We start from the raw sequence: 25,662 nt of genomic DNA on the forward strand, positions 1-25,662 counted from the left end.
CTGTTGGTGGGAGTGTGAATTAGTTCAACCATTTTGGAAAACAGTGTGGCGATTCCTCAAGGACCTAGAAATAGAAATTCCATTGGACCCAGCTATCCCATTACTGGGTATATATCCAAAAGATTATAGATCATTCTACTATAAGGACACATGCACATGAATGTTCATTGCAGCACACTTTACAATAGCAAAGACCTGGAACCAACACAAATGCCCATCGATGATAGACTGGACAGGGAAAATGTGGCACATATATACCATGAAATATTATGCAGCCATCAAAAATGATGAGTTTGTGTCCTTTGTAGGGACATGGATGAATCTGGAAACCATCATTCTCAGCAAACTGACACAAGAACAGAAAATCAAACACTGCATGTTCTCACTCATAGGTGGGTGTTGAACAATGAGAACACATGGACACAGGGAAGGGAGCACTACACACTGGGGTCTGTTGGGGGCAAATAGGGGAGGGACAGTGGGGGGGTGGGGAGTTGGGGAGAGAGAGCATGGGGAGAAAAGCCAGATATAGGTGAAGGGGAGGAAGGCAGCAAATTACACTGCCACATGTGTACCTATGCAACAATCTTGCATGTTCTTCACATGTACCCCCAAACCTAAAATGCAATAAAAATAAATAAATAGGCTGTGCTTCGTAGATGCCGTGTGCTCCGGGTCATCCTCAGGTGCCATCAGGAGATTTTGGACACTCCGAAGACTGTCCCTGGATCTTGGGTTAAAAATCTATATTCTAGTCTGAACCATGGGAAGAAAAAGTAGTCGATCTGTAGGTTTTCTACTTGAAGGACACAATGTTTTCCAAACTAGCACATTTGCAGAGGTTTGCTGTACTTAGTCATGGAGTTCATTCTTCAGTGGCTTCTGCTACATCTGTTGCAACTAAAAGAACAGTCCAAGGCCCTCCAAGTTCTGATTACATTTTTTAAAGAGTATCTAAGTATGGTGCGCACAATTACCATCCTTTACCTGTAGCCCTGGAGAGAGGAAAAGGCATTTACTTATGGGATGTAGAGGGCAGAAAATATTTTGACTTCCTGAGTTCTTACAGTGCTGTCCACCAAGGTCATTGTCACCCCAAGATTGTGAATGCTCTGAAGAGTCAAGCGGACAAATTGACCTTGACATCTAGAGCTTTCTATAATAACGTATTTGGTGAATATGAGGAGTATATTACTAAACTTTTCAACTACCACAAAGTTCTTCCTATGAATACAGGAGTGGAGGCTGGAGAGACTGCCTGTAAACTGGCTCGTAGGTGGCGCTATACTGTGAAGGGCATTCCGAAATACAAAGCAAAGGTTGTTTTTGCAGCTGGAAACTTTTGGGGTAGGACATTGTCTGCTATCTCCAGTTCCACAGACCCGACCAGTTACGATGGTTTTGGACCGTTCATGCCAGGATTTGATGTCATTCCCTATAAGGAACTGCCTGCACTGGAGCGTGCTCTTCAGGATCCAAATGTGGCTGCGTTCATGGTAGAGCCAATTCAGGGTGAAGCAGGCATTGTTGTTCTGGATCCCGGTTACCTGTTGGGAGTGCGAGAGCTCTGCACCAGGCACCAGGTCCTGTTTATTGCTGATGAAATACAGACAGGATTGGCCAGAACTGGTAGATGGCTGGCTGTTGATCATGAAAATGTCAGACCTGATATAGTCCTCCTTGGAAAGGCCCTTTCTGGGGGCTTATATCTGGTGTCTGCAGTGCTGTGTGATGATGACATAATGCTGACCATTAAGCCAGGGGAGCATGGGTCCACATACGGTGGCAATCCACTAGGCTCCCGAGTGGCCATCACAGCCCTTGAGGTCTTAGAAGAAGAAAACCTTGCTGAAAATGCAGAAAAAATGGGCATTATCTTGAGAAATGAACTCATGAAGCTGCCTTCTGATGTTGTAACTGCTGTGAGAGGAAAAGGATTATTGAACGCTATTGTTATTAAAGAAACCGAAGATTGTGATGCTTGGAAGGTGTGTCTGCGACTTAGAGATAATGGACTTCTGGCCAAGCCGACCCATGGTGACATCATCAGGTTTGTGCCTCCGCTGGTGATCAAGGAGGATGAGATCCTAGAGTCCACTGAAATTAGTAACAAGACCATCTTGTCTTTCTGAGGGTAGCCACCTGTTTTCAGTGGTCCCTGGGGCCAGCTGCAGACAGGTGGTCCTGTGAAAGCTTTGTTCTTAATGTGGGCACATTTCACTCCCATGAATCTTCCAAAACTTTTTTTTTGAATATGTGTTTTCTCAGTTGATACGTTGTTCTATTATGTTTATGAACCTGCTGTTTGCTTTGTAATGTAACTAAGAGAATGTATTGGCATCTATATTCAGTGAAAGTGTTTTGATATGCACGTGTGCTTTCAAAGGGGAAACACATCTATATCAGACAGCCTTGAAATCAAGTCCTTCAGTATAATTTATACATGTTTTTATAATTTCCTTGCTGGTATAAGTGTTTTGTATTTGAAAAAGTTATCTCTGGGGTATTACGTAAAAGGTTTTACCTTATAAAGTGAAATCATTGTTATTAAATCTTAGGAAGAATTAGTGGCTAAGCATGTATAAAATACTGACCTTAAGTAAACTTCATATTGGCCAGCAGCAGGGTTGAATTCTATGGATGTCATTATTTTCAATTAAGAATTAGTGTTTAACATTCCTAAATTGTTTTGGTGCTTGATTATAATTTGTAAAAATGTTTGTTTTAAACATTTCTTTGAATTTAAAATAAAGCTTATATTTCAGAAATAAATAAATAAATAAAAAGAAACGATCAGGTTATGGCTGGCCCAGACACTGCCAAAAATTCACTTGCTTCTGCAGATTCTTATCTTTCACATAGATTTTAAAGAATTGCCAGCTTCTTCATGGCGGGCTTTTATTATTCACTTGAATTGGTCCAATCTGTCCTCTGAGTTATGGCTCACTCTGACATCACTGAACTTCTGAAATTGCTATCTAGTCATAGGCTAACAACTGTCTGTATTGATAATCCACTTCCTTTGAAATGCACATCTCCAGGCTTCTCTAACTAGACATTTTTAAGAAATAAAAAGCTACGACTCGGCATGAACCAAAAGGCCCGTTTTCTTTGTAGACTCAAACAAGTTTTGGTCAATTTTCCTCTTTAATGATCTTCCTTTGCTCAAGTTCAAATATTTTACTCTTTGGTCTACTTACAAGCTTGATAAGTTACTTAATTAGACCCACATATATTATTATAGACACTAAGAGATTTAATTAAAATGCGTTAATGTGTAAAATCAAATGTGTGTCATTGGTATCTTAATTTTTCCCAAGTTTACATGGAGTGAATAATGGAATAAATAAACTTATCATAACTTTGGGCCTCTTATAGAGATTCTATACATAATAGCAATTAAAATCTCTGTTGATTAAATAAAATCTTAATCTTTGGGTTAGTATATTACTGCTGGGAATCTAATACAGTAATTATTTTGTGGCTTTTGACAGATTAAGTATTTACAGAAGTATAACTTATCGTGAGAATACGTCTGATAGTTTTAACATGTCAAACTATATTAAACAGCTCTTACCACCTGTTTGTTAGTGTTAAAATTCAATTAGCACATACAACGTTATAAATACATTGTTACTCAATGCACAATCAAATGCAGGATTGAAATAATTTTTTAGATAGTTGACATCTAATGATATTATGGTATCGAGGTAATTACAGTATCTAGTCGACTGTAACTTTAATCTGTAATAACAACTTGTTATTCAATTATTAATATTACCACATAGTAATTCGACAAGCATTATGCCAAGTGCGCTACATACATTATCTCATTTAATCTTTGGCACAAACTTGGAACAGAGGTGCACTTTTCATATCTCTTTTATAGCTTATAAAACTAAAGTTTGGTGAAACTGTCTTACTTATCCAAGTAACTCACTAGCTGCCGTGCAGAAGGTTAGAAGCAGAGCCAGGACTTGAATTCAGGTATATCTGATACCAAAGCTCACAGTTTCATCTACCAGTCATTACTGCCTTTTCCAGAAAATAATTACTGATATATGTTGTTATGGCTCGTTTCATGTTTATAGCTCATTCACATAACTTTAATTTGCTCTGTGTTGTTTCTTTGCCAAACTGACTCATGATTACTTTGAATATCTTAGTGAAAGACATTAAAAGTTTTGATAATTAAAATACATGCATTTTTATGTATCTTTACTATGGTGGCTCTTAAGAAACACATACAGGAATATAGGGATAAGAGGGAGAGACAAGGAAATGCATATATTTTGGACATCTGCTCTATTCTGGATGCTGAACTAGATACTTTACATATTAAGTCCTTATAATGGCCCTGCGTTATTAAATAGTACAGGTTTGCAATCTTCAATACCTTTTCAAAATCTTTCAAGCCAGATGTGTTTCAGAACTTAGAATTTTTTTAATTATAGGAAGGTATTGTAGTATGCATATAGTGGGATCTTACTATATGGAACTTAAAAAAAGTTTATTGAGGTATCGTTACAACATGGGACATATATATAGGTTGGGTTTCCAAGACTTGGTATTTGATATACTACATGAGAAATCATCTGCAGAATTCTATTTTCAAACAAAACTTTGAATAATACCTAGATTCTTCTCTGCACTTTCTCTGTAAATCCAGATCTCTCACTAGGCAGATGGATACTTTCAGCAGACTAAGACAAAAGTTAAGTAGACAGAAAGGCGCAAGATAAGAACACATTCATAACTTTTAAAATACTACTTTCATTTATAGTAGGCTCTAGCTCTACCCCAGTCAAGTTCCATTCTATTTGTGAATGTGAAAACATAAACCCTCTAAAATATATTTAAAGGCTTACTAGAAGTTAAGTACTACATTAGGAATTTAAGGAAGAGAGATATGTCACTATTGACTATATATGTTATAAAAACTGTATCTCTCCAATGCATATGCTTATACATTCATTTCTGATTTCTATTTGTACCTATCACAATGCATCTCTAGGTGTCATATATACTTTAGCAGATAATCATTATTTTTTAAATCAAAAAGACAGCATAGCAGAAAAAATTGTAGATAATTATGAAAGACATTATCACTATGCTATCAAAAAATGCCATTTAAATGTTTGCATATTTGAGGCCATATCCTATCGTCCATGCTTATGTATTATTACAGAGTAGCAATCAATACCACATATGTCATTTTAAAGGCCATGTTTGAAAATTTATCTCAGAATTTTTTTGTTATGATAATTGTCATTTTTAGAATAATTTGAAAGATTCAAAGTTGTATAGAATAGGAAGTATGAATAATTCAAATCTTACAATTCAGTGAAGTCAGTGATGACATTTTAGTGATTATCCTTATAATCCCTCAGGCTATATGTATATTCAGGCATATCTGTGTCTTTATCTCTAGACGTATCTCTACTAAGATCCTTTAATATATGCACAGAGAGATCATTTTCTAAATGTTTTAGCTAACAATATATCATGAGCATTTTTCATATCATTCACTATTCACAAAAGCTTTATTTTAATGATATGTAGTATTCTATTATTATATATATGTATTACTTATTATGTAGTATCTATATACAAACAGTGTATTTTCATTTCCATGTAGCTGGACATTTGGGTGTTTTTTTTTTCTTTTGAGATGGAGTCTCACTCTGTCACCCATGCTGGAGTGAAGTGGCATGATCTTGGTTCACTGCAGGCTCAGCCTACCAAGTTTAAGTGATTCTCCTGCCTCAGCCTCCTGAGTAGCTGGGATTACAGGTGCCTGCTACCACACCTGACTAATTTTTGTACTTTTAGTAGAGACAGGGTTTGACCATGTTGGCCAGGCTAGTCTTGAACTCCTAACCTTGTGATCTGCCTGCCTTGACCTCCCAAAGTGCTGGGATTACAGGTGTGAGGCACTGCTTCTGGCCTAGGTATTTCTCAAGTGTTGCTATCTTCCGGTTTGGTGAAAGTAGAATTTAAATTAAAGTAGGGATATAAAATTTTGAAGCTCTTAATAAATATTGTTAAATTTCACACAAGAGCATTTGTGCTAGCTTTTCCTTGCCTTGGAATATTTATTTATTTATTTATTTAGGTACAAGGTCTTGCTCTGTGGCCCAGGCTGGAGTGCAGTGGCGCCATCTCGGCTCACTGCAACCTCTGCCGCTCAGGTTCAAGCAGTTCTCTTGCCTCAGCCTCTCAAGTAGCTGGGATTACAGGCACACACCACTGCTCCCAGCTAATTTTTGTAGAGATGGGGTTTCACCATCTTGGCCAGGCTGGTCTTGGACTCCTGATCGCATGATCCACCCACCTCAGACCCCCAAAGTGCTGGATTACAGGCGTGAGACACTGTGACAGGCTACCTTAGTGTTTTTAGAATGCATATTTCCCTGTGCCTTTATGGATGGGGACACTATCAGTTTTCCTTTTAAAATATTGTCAATTTAACAATGGAAAATTATGTTAGTATTTAAGTTGTTTTCTTTGATTTCTGTAGTGTTGGAACATATTTTTAGGAATTTATAAACTATTAATATTTCTTCTTTATAAATCGATTCTTTATGTCTTTTACCTATTTTTATGTTCTTTATGTCTTTTGCTTGTTTTTATATTTTAAATGTTATCGTTAACCATTTATCTTCCCATAACTGATATACATATGTTTTCTAATTTTTTATTTGCCCTTAATTTTATTTATGGTATTTTTTACATATAGCCATCTTTAATTTCTATGTCAGAATAATAGTTTTATCATTTGTTTTTATTTTTTAAAAGACACTCCTAATTCTTAAGTTAGGTATTTATTCTTTTGTATTTTCCTTCCACTTCGTGTCTTCCTGTGTACATGTGTTTATTTGTTCATGCTTTTTATTTGTCTCTGAAATATGTTTTGGTTATTTATGAGATTGGGATCTAGCTTAATTGTTTTCTCAAAAAGTTAGAAAATAGTTCCAGCATTACTTATAAATCTTTTGCTAAGTGATGAAAATTCTAGCTTTAACACACATAATTATGGAATCTCCTTTGGGCCTTTTAGTTGTCTTTCTTTGATCTGTTCATCAGTCCTTAGTACAACATTCTGATTTTTTAAATCTTTATAATGAGGTTCAATATCTGGTAGCGCTTGACTTTCCTTGGTACTTTGCTCATTCAGTTTCCTTGGCAATCACTTACTGTTTATTTCTTCCAGTTAAATAGGGAATCCTCTCCTTTTTTAAACTTTTATTATGAAACAATTTTAAACCTACAGAAAAATTCCTGAAATAGTACAAACAACTCCTGCACACCCTTTACCCAGATTAACCTTATTAAACATTTCCAATATTTGTTTTATTATCCACATATATGTATTATTCATTTTTTATGTGAGAAGATTATCCGATTATTATTTTTTTCATTTGTAAGTAGTATGCATATACCACACCCCTTAATAGTTCAGTGTTTACAACTTAAGAACAAAGATATTCTCTTATACAATCATAGTAAATTTATCAACTTCAGGAAATTTCATAGTGGATTCTCATGAATTTTTACATAATCTGCAATCCATATTCTTCTTTCCTTCCAGTTTGCTCAATATTGTTCCAGTAATGTCCTTTATAGTATTTTTTCCTTGTGTACAGGATCTTGTCCAAGAGCACGTTATTTGTCCTGTTTTTTGTGTCTAAAACATTTAGACACTATAGTGTGTTTAGAACAGCCCTCAACCTTTCTTTGTCTTTTATATGACATGTTTGGCTTATTCAGGTCAGTTACTTTCTATACGGTCTTGCACTTTGTGTTTGAAAATGGTTCCTCATAGAAAAGTTCAGGTTATGCATTTCCAGTCAGAATACCACATAAGTGATGCTTGCTCTTCCCTAGAATCACATCTGAGGGCATGTGGTGACCATCTCCCCTTCACAGATATTGCTAATTGTGACACTAGTCAGTGGGTTGGCCATTTTCCTCCATGGATATTTAGTACTTTCCAGTGTGCAGCTAAGAAGTAGACTATTAGGAGATACTTCAAGAATATTATCCTTCATGATTCTGGTCTGAACCTACCTTCACTTGGTTGCAGAGGTGATTTTCTAACTCGCCCATTTCTTCCACATTCATTAGTTGGTTCTTTTTTTTTTTTTTTTTTTTTTTGAGACGGAGTTTCGCTCTTGTTACCCAGGCTGGAGTGCAGTGGCGCAGTCTCGGCTCACCGCAACCTCTGCCTCCTGGGTTCAGGCAATTCTCCTGCCTCAGCCTCCTGGGTAGCTGGGATTACAGGCACACACCACCATGCCCAGCTAATTTTTTGTATTTTTAGTAGAGACAGGGTTTCACCATGTTGACCTGGATGGTCTCAATCTCTTGACCTTGTGATCCACCCGCCTCGGCCTCCCAAAGTGCTGGGATTACAGGCGTGAGCCACCGCACCCGGCCCTAGTTGGTTCTTTAAAGTAAGGAAAAGGCCTCACTTTCTTCTTACTTATTAATGTATCCATTTATATTCAGTATGGATACATGGATTCCTTTTTATTCAACAAGTTAAAATACTTTAGTGATCTTAATTATTTTGCTGCTAAATTTATTCCATACTTGGCCAGTAGGAGCCCCTTGAAGGTGATTCTTGTGTCCTTTTTATACATCTTCATTATCTTTTGAGCATTTATGCCCTGCTTTCTGGCACAAGGTATTCCAGCTCCAGAAGCATATGTGTGGATATAGATATAGATATAGATATAGATATAGATATAGATATAGATATAGATATAGATATAGATATAGATTTTTCAAGAAGCTCTGGTTCTATTTCCTGGGGAATAGTATTTACCAGCTAAGTACTAGGTGGCTCATTAATACTAGGGTGTTAGTTCTTGTAAACTTGTTTACCAGAAGAAAAAGGGTATATATATACATATATAAGTATGTGTGTGTGTATATGTGTGTGTGTGTGTATATATATATATGTATACACCCTTTTTATATATTTCTCCTTATACTGTTTGTAATGAATGTGTTATATATATTTATATAAGATACATATCTGATATTCATATACATTCATTCTAAAACCAGTGCAGTCCCAATGAACAGACACACTCACACTCACACACATACACAGTGCACTGTATTGGTTTTAGAATGAATGAATGAAATGATATATAATATATGTAATTATATGTATATATCATCCACACATATTTTATGCATATTATCCATATATCATTCATTCATTTCAAAACTGATGCAGTTCCAATGATTTCTCACTGATGTCTTAAAATATGGTAACCTCAACTTTAAAACAAAATAGAGTATTTATGATTCTTTCAAATTTCACATATTTTAATCTCCCTTCTTTCACCATGAGAACCCTGATCCTAACATCAGCACATTTACTCATTCACTCAGTTTTGCAATACACATGAATTCAAGGCTCAGAACCATACGTCTGTAAAAAAATAAAAAATACAAAAAGCAAGCCTTCTTTAAAAAAGTTCGATTTCATTTCAGTTTTTTTTCTACTCGACTGAAAATACTCAAGGTACAGTATGTATGTATGTATGTATGTATGTATGTTTGTATGTATGTATTTTTGAGACGGAGTTTCGCTCTTGTTACCCAGGCTGAAGTGCAATGGCAGGAACTCAGCTCACCGCAACCTCCACCTCCTGGGTTCAGGCAATTCTCCTGCCTCAGCCTCCTGAGTAGCTGGGATTACAGGCACGCGCCACTACACCCAGCTAATTTTTTGTATTTTTAGTAGAGATGAGGTTTCACCATGTTGACCAGGATGGCCTCGATCTCTTGACCTCGTGATCCACCTGCCTCGGCCTCTCAAAGTGCTGGGATTACAGGCGTGAGCCACCGCGCCCAGCCTTTAAGATACTGTATTTAAAAGTGGATTTGTTTTTGCTCCCTTCAGTGCTGTGAGTCATTTTAAATGCAGTTAGATTTATTTGTTTCTGTTTGCATTTAGTTTTAAATTTTGTTCTCATTCTTGCTGATTTAATTAATTTGTATTTTAAATAAACATGGAAGTAACTATATGAAAGTGTTTTCATGTGCATGTGTTTAGAAATAGAGATAGATATAATTAACAAATATACAAAAATATATGGGCTGAACAGAGATACAGTGTATTTTTATAAAAATATATGCCATACGTTTATATTATAGACTTATGTACATGTGTATTGGTAAATTATTTTAATAGGCGATTAAGACCATAGAATGGAATGGTACTCATTCATCCAGCCATCATTTATCCATCCCTACATTGTTCATCTATTTATCCATTTGATAAGTATCTCCCATTTACCTTATAAGTGTTGAACACTAAGCTAGGTCATCAGAAACAAAGACTTTCTAAAACTCTTTAACTTCTGGAAGGCTGAAATATGTGCAATTTTGTCTCTAATAATAAATTCCCTTTTTATGGACCTACTTCAGCATTCATACACAGGCGCTTTTTCTCTTCACTAAAGCACTGAGGGCAATTTCTCTAACAGTAACAAACAAATAGGAAACTTAAATCTTAGCAGTTGATGCTGCATAATTTTTCCTGGATTTTCATCAAATTTAACTATGTAATTTTATTTACCTATAATTCAAGAGGTTCATTGTCTTTTTAATAGGAAAAAATCTGTCAGTCAGGGAAATTCATAATGTCAATAGAGAGACATTAAATTTGTCACTGTAAAGACAAAATTACTATATATTAATCTATCATCTGTTTCCCTAGCTCAATCTAATTTGACATATTTAATGAAAATCACTGATGGCTCCTAGTATAATAAACTGATCTTTAAAACAAAACAGAAATTCTAATGCTCACATATTTCACATTGAAAGAGTGATGAAAACTTCACTTGAAACATTTATTTTGTGATTTCAAACACTGTAGTTGAAATGATAGCTAGGGAGCAGTAAATCACCATATGCTACATTACTTCAAGGCTTGGACTCAGAACCTTGAATGTTGACAGAATTAACATATTAATTTGAGTTTTCCCTGGATGTTTCAGTTTAACTTTTGATATTCTTCTTCCAAAGTCTGAAAAAAAGCCTTTCATTTAAAATGCATTACTTGGAGAACTGTGTTAATGATCTCACTTCCTTTCATTTAACAGGCAAAATAACATTTCTTTGAAAACGATATCTGCTGAGAATTTGATTATTGAATAATGATCAGTCATTTTTGGGTTGTGTAAAACATCTGTCAGGAATTTTGGAAAGGAATCACCGACTCCATTTACTTCATATGAAAGCAGTAAACATATATCAGGAAGGAAAACTAAAGCTATATCAACATGATGCTGTCAATTCAGATGGAAGAACTGTGGAACTAATTTGTGGTAGCATCCATCCAGCATGACATTATTTTTTTCTTTTTGAGATGGCATGTTGCTCTTGTTGCCCAGGCTGGAGTGCAATGGTGCCATCTTGCCTCAGTGTGAAAGCTGTGCCTCCTGGCTGGGTTCTAGCGATTCTCCTGTCTCAACATCCCAAGTAGCTGGGATTACAGGCACCCACCACCATGCCCGGCTAATTTTTGTATTTTAATAAAGAGGGGATTTCACCATGTTGGCCAGGCTTGTCTTGAACTCCTGACTTCGTGATCTGCCCTCCTCCACCTCCCGAAGTCCTGGGATTACACCATACCTGGCCCAGCATGACATCATTCTTTGCTCCCTCCACTCTTTGCAAGAAGCCCTTTCTCATGACCCTCCATAATGTGCGGTACTGATCGTAGTGTTTCTTTCCTCACTAATCTTCAGCAACTTTTCAAGTCCTGTGAGATATGATCCAGATGCCTAGATTTATTAGCATTTAGAGCCCTGTGCTATGGCCTAACTCATGTCTCCAATCTCAACTCCTGCTACTTATGCACCTTCTCTAAACTTTGTTCTGGCAGCTGCAAACTCTTGCCTCTCCCTGGACATGTCCAAAAGTTACCCTGTCTCCAATCCCTTGCTTTCTCTGCCTTGAATTCCCTCTTCAGCTTTTGTGTCACTTGCCCAAATCTACTGTAAAACATTTCCTGATTCTTCCACCTAGATGTGGTCAACTACATGTACTTACTTTTATATATTTTCATATACACAAGAGGGCTTATGTTGCATCTGTTATTTTATTCTGTACTCTTTTCACTTAATGATATATATGAAAGATCTTGAGACAGTAATTGAGAATATATACCTCCTCTTCATTTTTGCATTTAAATGACTTTATTGAATGATTTTGAGGAGTAAACAAAGCATATCCTTCCTTCTTCCTCTGTAATTCAAGATAAAGCCAAAAACTTGAGAGAGAATTTAAAGGGACCGAGAATAGGGCTGTACTGTCCCTCGGTTTTTAAATAGCCTGCTTCATATATTTAACAGCCACATTTTATCACATCATATGGACACACACTATAATTCAATTCATCAACTAAGTATTTTAGTTGTCCCTAGTTTTTTTGTTGTTCTGTTAAAACAATGCTGTTTATAGTAGAAAACACTCTCACACATATATATTGTAGAACTTTGGGAAGGGTTATCAGTAGGACTAATAACTAGCACGAGGTTATTTTCAGTCTTGAATTATAGGTACGTATAATGGTGCCTTTACACCACTACTCTCTGCTCCAAAGACCTGTGAGCTCCTTGAAGATAGAATGAATTATTATCATCACTATTGTGTATGGGTCAGGCTCTTTGGTAAGTACTTTACAAGTGTATCTCATTTAGTTCTCATAACAACCCTGTGGACTTTGGATTATTTTCATTTGACAGTTGATGTGCAGTTTATGAGGCTGCATTTGAACTCCCTCCTAAATGCTGTGCCCTTTTACACTCAGCTGGCCCTCTCGAGATATTTATTGGGTGATTATGCCTGGAATAGAACAAAACTTGCACAGAAAACAAAACAGTCATTGTTCATATTTTTAAAAAGGCATTTCTTGTTGGATACAGTGGCTCATGCCTGTAATCCCAGCACTTTGAGAGGCCAAGGCGGGTGGATCACTAGGTCAGGAGATAGAGACCATCCTGGCCAACATGGTGAAATTCTGTCTCTACTAAAAATACAAAAATTAGCCAGGCATGGGGACATGTGCCTATAGTCCAAGCTACTTGGGAGGCTGAGGCAGGAGAATCGCTTGAACCTGGGAAGCAGAGGTCTCAGTGAGCTGAGATCATGCCACTGCACTTCAGCTTGGGTGACAGAGTCAGACTCCATCTCAAAAAAAATCCAAATGAATAAATAAAAAGGCATTTCTTCCTTCATCCACAAATTGTCTTTGCAATTCTGTTGGTTATTTTCCTTGAGAATGTTTATCACTGGGGAAAAAAGTCTGTTTTATGTTTAATACCAATGGTTCCACTACTATGCCCCTGAATTAACATTATGTGCAAGTTTTTAACAGACATTCTCAGCATATTTCTTTGATAGAATAAAACAGGGAGAAAAGGAGATGTGTAGGGGCTTTTCATGATTAAAACATGTTTAAATAAATTATTTATTTTTCAAATATGTGTTGAACATGTATTATATGACAGATGCTGTGCTTCCAGCTGGAGGATCAAGATAAGAGTAGAAACACCTTCAAAATAACAGACTATTAGCCAGGCATGGTGGTGTGCACCTATAGTCTCAGCTACTTGGGAAGTTGAGGTGGGAGGGTTGCTTGAGCCCAAGAGGTCGAGGCTGCAGTGAGCTGCAGTCACATCACTGCACTTCTGCTGGAGCAACAGAGTTAGAGCCTGTCTCATAAAAAATAAATAAAAGCCTAAGCAAATGTATAGGTGCATAGGGTGATTGTGAGTGCTCTGCAAGGATGATTCTGGACAGTTGGGAAAGTCACACGAAAGCTGCAATGTGATGTTTAGGAAGAGAAAAAGTTAACTGGGGCCTGGACAAAATGTGGTGGGTTGGAAGTAGCAGCAGAGGTGGGAGGTTGTACAGTGGGAAGAGCAGAGGCCTGGTGTGCATAGCAGCCTGGCACATCTCAGGAGCCAGAGGAAGGAGCACGAGGGTGAGAAGCACAAAGCATGAGAAGAGTGATTCGAGGAGAGGCTGCTGCTACTTGGCGTGGTGGTAAATGATCTCTTTAATATAGTATCTTTATTTAGATGTAATTTGCATATATACAATTCCTCTATTTAAAGTGTATAATTCATTGGTTTTTAGTATATTTACAGAGTTGTACAACCATCATGTTTAGCAATTACAGAATATTTTCGTTACCTCTAAAAGAAACCCAGTACCTGTCACTTGGATTTTACCCTGCTTATGCCCTTGTCTTCTAGAAACCACGAATCTACCTTCTGTCTCTACAGATTTGCCTCCTTTGAACATCTCATATAAATAGGATCATAACAATACATGACTTTTGTGTCTGGCTTCTTTCCCTTAGCGTAATGTTTCCAAGGTCCATCCATGTATCAATTCTTCACTCCATTTTATTGCTGAATACTTCCTGAATTTTATTGCCAAATATATTTTGGTAATATTTTAGGTTTGTGGTTGTATAGCGATTTCAGCAGCTTCTAAAAATACCTCATAGATTTTAAGTACTGAAACAAGCTCACCTTTAAAACAATAGAAATGTGAAATTGTATTCTGATTATTGTTATTCTTAAAATATTTAAATAGAATGCAATGGAATTATTATAAATGTTCAAATATGACTTCTAAAATAGGATAACACGTAGTTTCTTTTTCGAAGAAATATTAATTCCAGTATTTTGCAATGCTTATTTTTTACAACATTATCGGAGCATGAAAACATAACACACTTTATAACTTCAATTATAGAAGAAACAAGTTGACATAGATTTGTTCTACTTTCCCAATAATGGATAGAAATTGGTTTTAGTGATGGTATGTAGGAAATACTTTTGTGGCAAATGTTTGGACCTGTTTTTATAAAAAGGAATATATGAGACAAGTCACTTTCCATTAAATATTTTTAATTGTTTTAAAACACAATATCCAATGTCACTTTGCCTTTTCTTTTTTCTTTTCTCCTTTTACTTTTTCTCATACCAAAATAAATAGATAGGAGTAGAACCTGATAGTAATTACTTTTCTTTCTGTGTTATATGAAAAACTCACCCTGGAAAATAATCTGCTGTCAGATTACTATGAATTGCACAGAGTGAAAATATGGTACAACAGTGTGTTTTTCCACCCAGCCATCACTTCTTTGTTTCCCAGCTAAAAAGCTCATCTTTTTTTCTCTAAGTGTAGCACACTGGGAAGAGCACAAACTTAGAATTAGAAAGAGCTAGGGAAAACAGAGTTTGCATTATAACTCCGTGACCCACAGGGTGATTCTTTGGACAATCTTTTAAACTCTCTGAACATCCTCTTCTTCGCCTTTGAAATATGAAAGATGATATCCCTGTCTTGGGACTGTTGGGAGTGTTAAATTAGGGCATACGTATAGGCACCCCGTAGAGTGTCTGGCACATAGTAGGAGCTTGATAAATGGTGATTATTAAAGAAGGAAATTTTGAATCCAGGTGGTACAAATGGTTCTTCAAGTGCTTAATACCTTGTCTTCCATATGTAAATTGTTCTCCCATGTTGCCAAGAACTCTGCTTAATATAATTCTCAACCAACCAGTCAAGTATTAGAGTGAGAATTAGAATTAGAGTATGGGCTCCCAGAGCTCACAAACTTTTCTGCCTCATTAAATGCTGCCTGCACCTGAGATTGAGTAGGTATGTCAATCAATATTACTGGCATTACTTGTGCATCTACTATTGTGCAAGCCTTTATGGTTAGCACTATAGGGGGCTTAATAAAATGATTAGCACTAGTCATTTCTCTCAAGCAACTTAGAATATGAGTTTGATGAGTAATGGTTGAGCTCCTTCATGTGCCAAAGTGTTGAGATGTGGTAACCTTCCTCAGGTTACCTAAGAGGAAGGGCAAGAACATTCAGAGAATTATCTCAGTGAAGCCAGCAAGGAGTTATGGGGACCTGGAATATTGTTCAAGATGTACAGTAGCTTTCTTGGCTCAATACCTCTTCAGCTGTCTAACAAGCTACAGTTTTCATGAAACTCTACCATACTTAATGCCCCTTATTTGGTCTCAGCCTCCACTCTGCAATTGCTTCTTCCTTTGCTGTCACTTGCCTGGTTTTCTGACTTTCAAGTGTCTCAAGAGAGAAGGTCTAGTTGGATTTCTGGTTGGAATCCAGCGTCAAGCATCCCTGCCAGAAAGGCTCTTAGGACAGGCCACCAGATGGCTCCAGTTCTCCTGTGGTTTGCTGCTGCTACATTTAGCTTCCACAGCACCCATGATTTAGTCAGCTCTGGCCAAGGTTGCAGGTTCTGGGGTTCCAAGGATGGCAGCGTAGGTATTGGGAGGCTGAGGAAGCTAAGTCATTTCAGACCTTAATTCTGCAGAAGTGAACAGATACCTATCAACACAGGGAGGCTTGAGGTAAATGCCAAGAGACTGAGACAGGCATTGTGTGCTTTGTGGAAAAGATACCCCAATGGGATGGTGATCAGGGAGGAAGGAAATAGAGTGTAAATCATAAATATGGCTTATATTGTATGGTGTCCTCAAGATGCACTCAGTAAATGCTTGCACTATGAAATGTTGAAGGAAGAGACATTTGGCCTACATGATTGCAAAAATTAGCAGAGAAAGCAGACACAGACAAAACTCAATTTCTTGCATTTCCAACCCAGTTTTTGGTCTCTAGTACATCTCTTGCTCTTTTGAATAGGCTTTCTGGATCCTTCCTCTACCTTTTTTGTATGTTGGACTATATTAGCATGTTTAATGAATTACTGTGGCTGAGAATTCAAAATGCTCCAGCTATGGTTCCTGGGGGAAAAAACCCTATTTTAGATAGTATGTTGATTCCCACAGGGTTTCGCTGTAATAATTTTTCTATGATATTTATTTTTTTATAAGGACAAAGATAGCTGTGGTGTAATAAGTTGAGGAAACATTGTATTGGGATAGATTACACAGGAGTAACAAATTATTTTCCTGTTTCAGTGGCTTAACTTTTTTTCTTGCTTATACAGAGTCCTATGGTAGTGGGAGGACTTTCCAGGGCAGCTGGCTGCTATGTGGTGATTTAGTGATCCTTTTTACTTCTGTGATGTGGCTCTACCATTGTAGCATCATGGTGTTCATGATCTCCACACAGGAAATGAGAGGGCTGGGAGGTCACACAGAAGCCTTCCTCTGCCCCAGCATGAAAGTGGCCCATGAGTCTCCCACTCATATCTCATTGGTTGGAGCAAGTCATAAGGTCTGACAAATGACAAGGGGCTGAGAATCTTCCATTTGCCCAGGAAGGGTATGAAAACTCAGATGTGAGTGAGTACTAGCAATCTCTACCACTCTCATTGAAATTGTATTATATTTTTATAATTGCAAGACTTTGTTGGAGCTTTAGACCTGGTAACATACTTTGTCTATCTTTAAGATAGATCCATCCTTTGCAGTTTTACCCTGATTCATTTGCTCACAGATGCTCTTCCTTCATAGAGCATCTTAAAGCACCATTATTCTATGGGCCTATTTTGATAAACATGAGATGATATGTGCATTTCCTTTCTCATTGCTGCTGTAAGCATCAAGTCTCCTAGTCTCCTTGGTGGCATTATACTGTATTATTTTGTTAACCTTTATTATAATGGAAATTGCTGTAAGTATGCTGTTTGCCACTCTGATTCTCAGACTAATCTCAATGTCTGCAAAGAACACATTCATAAAAGCAAAAACTGTTGAAACGTAGCAAAAGTGATTCCTGGATGACAAGAAAGAATTGCCATCTGGTGGTAGTTTTGTTCATACAGTTTACAGTCTATTGGCCCTTTTCTTTTAAGAGATGAAAATATTATCACTTATGTGAAATAACAGCTGTCACCAAGTCTCTTTGAGCCATGAGGTGACATCATTATCTATAAGTGAGTACCAGAAATGGTAGCTCTAGTCAGCTATTGTTACATCAAACTTAGTTAGACTTTCATTGTACCAAACATCAGTCACTGAATTATTGATAAATGCAAGGCTCATTGCCAGGCTCTGAAAAAGATAGAAAGAAATATGCAACTTAGTATTGTGGGTGGTAAGCAGCAAAAAATACTTGTTAGATTGACAACAAATATCAGGCAATATATTTATTGAGAATCTACTTTGTGCCCCAAATATAATGTTAGAGAGCAAAAAATGGACATTACAACAATTATCATCAATGTTAAAGTGTATTGAAGATAATTAAATAGTTACAGTTATGAGTATATAAAAACAACCTGAGATAAATATTCTGAGGGAAGTGGATGCATAAAATCCTACAACAAGGAGCCTGCTGGATACTAGGGGTATGAAACTTAGTCTGACCTCTCAGGAGGAGGAACACCAATCTCAGAACTGGTAGGGAGCATAGCCAAAATTTAAACTTATTTCTGTGTGACTCAATGTACTTTCAATTATACAAGTCCATCTTTTTATATGTAAGCATTATTTGAGCCCAAACTATTCAAGAAGTTTCTCCTTAGACAGACCTAAGTAAAAGTTGTTACGTTTAATCATCAGCTTCCTGGTAGTATCAAGCCCAATTCACAGCTGATACCAAGATTAATGTTACTTTGTCATCCCTAGTACCTGGGTTCTATTCAAGTTCTTCAGGTAATCCTTTGGATCAGGCAGTTGTAACAGAGTCCGTAGATCATGGGATATGGGTCTTTAGGAAAAATCTGACTGATGGCTTACACCAGGAGTTGGAAAACTTTTTATTAAGGGCCAAATAGTAATATCTATTAGACATTGCTGGCCATGTCTCTGACATGACTCAGCTCTGTCACTGTAGCACAAAAATGATGAAAGAAAGTGTGAATGAACTGGTGTGACCGTATTTCAATAAAACTTTACAAAATCAAGTGGCAGGCAGGACTTGGTCTATAGGTGATAGTTTGCAGACTGTCGGCTTAATCCACAATCCCAGAATAACTTATTTTACCTGCTGTTAACCAGCAGTGCTTTCTCTCAAATAAAGGCATTTTGATATCACTTGGCATTTCAAACAGAGTTAGCAAATGCTACACACCTTTAGGAATAGCAGAAAAGCTTTTTGGCTTTTTCAATCACAAAATATTCTTATTCATTCCTAGTTGATATTCCAAACTCTTCTTCCGGTGTATTATCTATTTTAGGTATTTAAATACAAGTTGAACACCAAATTTCTAAAAACAAAGGCACTTTAAGACATCTCAGCTTCAGCAACTTGGTGTGAAGAAATGGTTTAAAAGTGAATTTTGAATAAGTCGAAGGGATTTCTGAGGACCTGCCCACAGGGGCACAAACAAAATGGAATAGTGCCAATACAAATATGTCTCCTGGTACGCAACTCTTACGGGTCTAATGCTGATTCCAGTTTTATTAGAATATGATGACAATTGACTAGCAGGTATTATGATTACTTTTATTCTAATATCTTTTCTTCATATGGCATGGCAGATGGGGAGTGGAAAATCACCTTTTAAAATGCTATAGATTTCCATAAAACCTCCCACATGGTAGGTACTCAGTATGCTAACTATATATTAAAGAAAAAAGAAGGAATGAACAAATGAGGGCTAAGACAGATGCTACATTATTTGTATAGTACATCAGTCTCTAGTCAACATTTCAGGTTGAAAGGAAACAATTGTGCTGCCAACTAATATTAAAATATTTATTTGATAATAAATAAATTTGGCTAATTGTCCTGGTACATTCTTAAGCTATAAGAAAATACCACAAATAGGGTAATTTACAAATAATAGGAATTTATTTTTCACAGTTCTGGAGGCTGAAATTTAGGATCAAGTCCAGGTTCCGCATTAGTAGTCTGTGATATAATGCCTATCAAGATTAAGGCACTAGCAAGTTCAGTTTCTGGCAAGTGCCTGGTCTTTGCTTCCAAGATGGTGCCTTGAACAGTGTATACTCATATGGCAAAAAGTGGAAGGGCAAAAAAGGGTAGACTCTATATGAAGCTTCTTCAATAAGATGCGAATCTCATTCCTAAAGGTCCCACCTTTTAAAATTGTCACAATGGCAATTAAGTTTCAACAGAGGAATTTGGAGCATGCCCTCAGCTAATAGCACTCCCTGTAAAGCCAATGGATTTTTACTTCAACAGCTTCGGAATCTTGTGCTGTTTCTGGGTTCAGTGACTGTCATTGATAGCCATACTGGCAGATTGAAGACAGGGTAAAATGTGCATTCAGCCTAGAAATAGCCGTTGAACATTGCTCTATGATTCTTTTTCAAAATCAGCTGATTTTCTTATGGTTTACCGTTTTTTAGTTCAAAAATGTGTCGAGAATAATTTAATAAAGAGCATATGCTTTCTAGAGTCAGCTAGAACTGAATTAAAATCGGACTCCTTGTATTAGTCACTTTGTGAACCAGTTATTTACCCTCTACTATCTCAGTTTCTTCCTGTGTAAAATGATAGCAACAGTAATTTTTAGCTCAGTGTTGTGATGATGATTAAATTAGAAATACTAGTGCTCTACCTTAATGAATACTAAAAACTGCATGGGATATAGGAATTGGTCAAATACTTGCCGTGATGATAATGATGGTCAGTTTCATCAATTGGAATATTGTTTTTGATTTTCCTATGCTTCTGTATATAATGAAGGAAGTAATCCTAGATGAGTTATTAAAATATGTGTACCACTTATTATAAAAAACTTATGGAGAAAATGTTTTTTTTAAAGAGATTTAGTATTTTCTCTGAATCACAAGATAAAAATTTAATAATCCCCTCTCACAAGGAAGAGAATGCAGCATGATGTAATCCAAAACCTACTGTTGTTTGTCAAAGAAAACTTCTCAATGTTAATATTACTAATTAAAAGACATACCACTCAGCACAAAATCATGAAGTGCATCTACTGCTTGTTTAATACACCTTAAGTATATGTACACTGGAGGAAATTTGGGGAAAATTATGAAAAAAATATCAAACGTTTTTCATCTAGCTTTTAGGCTTTTATTATCTGTTTTAGAATACAATTAGAGAATTAATTTATTAAGGTCACCATTCTCAACCTCATCATCTGCTTTGAATTTGAATACAAACAGGTTCTGCATTAGTAGTGTCTGATAAAATGTTAATCAAGAAAATGCTATGTTAACTGAATCTAAAACAGAAGCACAGGTTGTGTCTAATGGATTAATAATATAAACAATATTGAGGACTAAGTAACAAAAAATGGAATCAAATAAGCAATGAACACTTTCAGAACCCATAGTAATAGAGTCTTGTGGATATTCTTCTGTAAATAGGAATCTATAGTTAATGGGATGGAATGACACTGATATATACACACACTTTCTCTTTCTCTCTTTCTCTTTCTCTCTCTCTCTCTCTCTCTCTCTCTCTCTCTCTCTCTCTCTCTCTCTCTCTCTGTGCGTGTGTGTGTGTCTTATAGTTGCCTTGTCATCCATCCATTCATTCATTCAAGATACACTTGTGGACCCTGTTTTGCATGACAAGCCCTGGAGATACTGTAGTAACCAAAATGGATGAGGATTTTCTCCTCACTCTAGCTTGCTCTCTAACATGAGAAGATGTTTAGTATCAGGAGAATGAAGTCCAGGGTTGTATGGGTATATTCGGCTGCCAATTCAATTATCTTCTCTCAGAAACAGAATTTAGAAGCCGGCCAGGGAGTAATAAAGTAGCAGGAAAAATAGAGAAGAGACTAAACAATGATCATTGAACTAACAAAAAGAACAAGTGATGGATCATTTCCCATTTCTGCTCAATATCCATCTTTCACCTCCAGATCCGTTCTCTAGGGCTTTGGCAATGCCAACACAGAATTTTTTTTAAAATTGTACTTTATCTAATCTTTTTTTAAAAAAATTATATAGACAATATTTTGTTCATACAGCTTCTCTACTTGGAAAGTTGCAGGCACTTTTCTATCTCCAAATTCTGTCTACTCATTAAGCAGCATTTCTTCCCCCAGAAAGCCTTTGCCAAGCACTTCAGCCCTCATAAACCTGCCTCCCTGACCCCCCAATTTCCCACACTGAATGGACTGCATCACATAATTTTGTGCTCAGCTATTAGTTAAGGTAACTGGTACTTAGTTATATTCTACTTTATGTCTTCAGTTTTCCGTTTTTTAAACAATACAGGGAAGGCAAAATAGGAATGAGCTACAGTACTTGCCTTCAAAGAGCTTACTATTGATTAGGGGTGATATGTAATATATGAAAATTACCATGTTTGAATTGTGTTCCCCAAAAACATATGTTGAAGTCCTAGCCTGTAGGATCTAAGAATGTGGCCTTATTTGGAAATAGGGTCTTTGCAGATGTAATCAAGTTAAGATGAGGTCATTCTGGCTTAGAGCGAGTCCCAATCCAATAATGGCTTAACAATGTTCTCATAGGAGACCCATAGACATAGAAGAAATGCCAGGTAACAGCAGAGGCAGAGACGGGAGTGGCATGTCTACAAGTCAAGGAACAGCAAGGATTGCTGGCAGCACCAGCTGCTAAGAGAAAGGTGGGGCTCTGCCAACACACCAGCACCTTGATTTTAGATTTCTTCAGAACTGTGAGAAAATAAACTGTTATTTTAAATCCCCCCAGTTTATGGTAATTTGTTATGGCATCCCTAGTAAACAAAACACTGTGGTGATACCAAGAAAATGATTGGGGGAAGAATGAGTCAGTTGAATGCTTGGTTGTTCTGAGAAGGCAGCAGTCATTTCCATAGAGGGTGTGGGTCTATTGAGAGAAGTTTCCTGGGTGGGCCTTGGGTCTTGATGGTGAGCAGGGTTAGGACATCTAAGATGAGAAGGAAGAAGAAATTACATTGCAGTTTTAGGAAATAGTACAAATAAAAGCATAGAAAAACACATAGAATCTACCATGGATTGTGTCTAAAAAGAATTAGATGCTTTAGTTTTACTAGAGCATGTTTTGGGTGAAAAAAATGTAGTGGAAGATGAGCCTGAAAAAGCAGATTGGTGCAAGACCAGGCAGAAGACCTCCAGTAGCAGCATCAGGAAATCTGTCACCATCTACTCAGTAGCCAAAGACAAGTGGGGCATAGGCAGTGACAGAGCTTGTGTGCTTTGGAGAGACTGATCTGCCAATATCGTAGAGAACAGAAGTTCTCAAGCTGACATGTGCATCAGGATCCCCTAGAAGGCTTTTTGTGACACAGATTCCTGGGCTCCATCCCTGGAGGTTCTGATTCAGTTGCTCGTGGTCAAGGATCCAAGAATGTGCATTTCTAACAAGTTCTCGGGTGACACTGATGCTGCAAATCTGAGAATCACTCTTTGAGAACCACGGTGTTCTCAACACCAGGAGCTCGGAAATGAGATAAGAGGCCTAGAAATCTTTTGGAATGTAATGCAGTGAGCAGGCAGAAGAGAAACATGAACTTGAGGAGGAGGAGGAGTGGCAGTGGATGTGATGAGGAAAGAGGTTCCCACCAGGCAGTACTTGGCCTCTCATCGAATGTAAAATCTCAAGACAGAAGGCAAAAATTCCTCCAGATTTTTGACTCTAGGAAGTTAAAGTAAAGTTTGCCATCTGTTTCTTGTGTGTTAGTCTTATTATTCTCACCAAATTAAAAACTCCCTGAAGACAATGTCCATGTCATCTGACAGGCTTACATAGTCTAAAAATTATTTCTTTGTATTTAGCATAATAATAGCTAACATTTATCAAATGCATGATGTATGTCAGGCATGTTGAATGGATTATCTAGTTTAAACTTCAGCACCAATCTATGAGTTGAATATTTCTGTTTGCTTTATACAGGGGGAAAGTGCAGCTAAGAGAGGTTGAATAATTCACCTGAGGCCACACAGTAACTAAGGGGCTTTACCAGGATTTGAACCACATGGTCTGAATCCAGGGCCCAAGTCCTAATGCCTATATTATAACACCTTATTACTGAAGAACTAGGTGCTTATTAAGTGCTAAGTCATTATATCAATTTATATTATATGACAAGCCATAGCCATAGAGGAAAATTAGATGATATAGATAGAGAATCATAAAAATAAACTCATCTGTAAATCTACTGTTCACTGAGAATCACTGCTTCCATATCAGAGTATATCTTTTCAGGTTTCTCTCTAGACCTGCACATGAATACATGTGTAGGTCACACTATATGGCTTCTGTTGTTATATAACTTAAAAAAAAACAACTAACAGTATCATGAGCAATTTTATCGTCAATAAATATACTTCTATGATATCAATGTTAATCATAACTTACTTTTCTATTTTATGACTCTGCCATAATTTATTTAACTCTTCTTCTCTAGTTAGACCTCTAGAAATATGCCCTGACACAGACTCATCCTGTCTATGGATTAGATTTTTCTTTTTTTTTTTTTGAGTATTATTCAAATTTATTTCTGCCTTTAAATGAAAGAATCAGCTTTCAGATACATTGTCAATCAAAGGGTCCAGGAGCATTTAATCCCCAAATACACCTAGTACCAGGCAGCATCTCAAATCTGGGGCTTGGCACAGTGACTCACACCTGTCATTGTATCTCTTTGGGAAGTCAAGGCAGGAGAGTCTCTTAAACTCAGGAGTTTTTGACCAGCCTGGGCAACATAGGGAAACCCAATCTCTACAAAAAAATTAAAACAAAAACATTAGCCAGCTATGGTGGCACACAGCTGTGATCCCAGTTACTCAGGAGGCTGAGGCAGGAGGATCATTTGAGCCTGGGAGGTCAAGGCTGCAGTGAACTGTGATCACACCACTGTACTCCAGGCTGGGTAACAGAGTAAGACATCGTCCCAAAATCAATAAAATTAAAAATAGAATCCCTTAAAAAAAAAAAAGAAGCTCAAATTTGTCTGTTTCTTCATTCTATGGTACTTGTTGAGATCTTTGTAAATTCATGTCTTCAGGAACCATGGCCTCCTCAACCAAACCTCATCAAATCTAATAATTTTTTAAAAAATTAATATATTTAAGGGATAAAAGTGCAGATTTCTCACATACATATATTGCATAATAGTAAGGATTGTGCTTCTAGTGTACCCATTGTCCCAAATAATGAACACTGTACCCAGCAGGTAATTTTTTAGCCCTTTTGGAGTCCCCAGTGTCTACTATTTCCTTCTATATGTCCATGTGTAGCCACTGTTTTGCCCCCACTTATATGTGAGAACATGCAGTATTTGACTTTCTGTTTCTGAGTTATTTCACTGAGGTTAAGTGAAATAAGAATCTATGGATGGATTCATCCAGTTAATGTCTCCCCTTGAATGGAGAAGAAAGCCAAGGCCCAGAGAGGTAAAGTAGCTTTGTCACATTTGCAAATTAGAAACTAAGACTATTGTTTGATCGCTCAACCATTCACCAAATATTAGTGAGGACACAGTATGTGTGATGTCCTTTTCTATGTGCACAGAAGACAGCAGTGACCGAAACAGACCAAAGCAGGGATGAAATTCCTCTGAAGTGTCTTGATTCCTGAAATAACACAATGGTTATCTAATGGTTATCTTCTGTGTGCAGGGATTACAGCAGTGACCAAAACATCATTGGAGTGAGCATCTGATGGGGGTACTCCTAGCCTCTTTTTACTGGCTCATGTTGCCAGTTTTTGCACTTGATTTCTTTTCTCAAAGATGCCAGTCAAAT

The 25,662-nt window shown here is 37.0% G+C and overlaps 1 protein-coding gene and 1 pseudogene across 3 annotated transcripts in view; both read left to right on the forward strand.

Moving 5' to 3' along the window:
• Window positions 1–25,662, forward strand: part of SGCD (sarcoglycan delta) — a 1,112,169-nt gene that overhangs the window by 326,905 nt on the left and 759,602 nt on the right. The window lies entirely within an intron of this gene.
• Window positions 673–2,790, forward strand: LOC118151673 (ornithine aminotransferase, mitochondrial pseudogene; annotated as a pseudogene).

This window comes from Callithrix jacchus, chromosome 2, assembly GCF_049354715.1.
Source record: "Callithrix jacchus isolate 240 chromosome 2, calJac240_pri, whole genome shotgun sequence".
In the NCBI taxonomy this organism is placed as follows: Eukaryota; Metazoa; Chordata; class Mammalia; order Primates; family Cebidae; genus Callithrix; species Callithrix jacchus.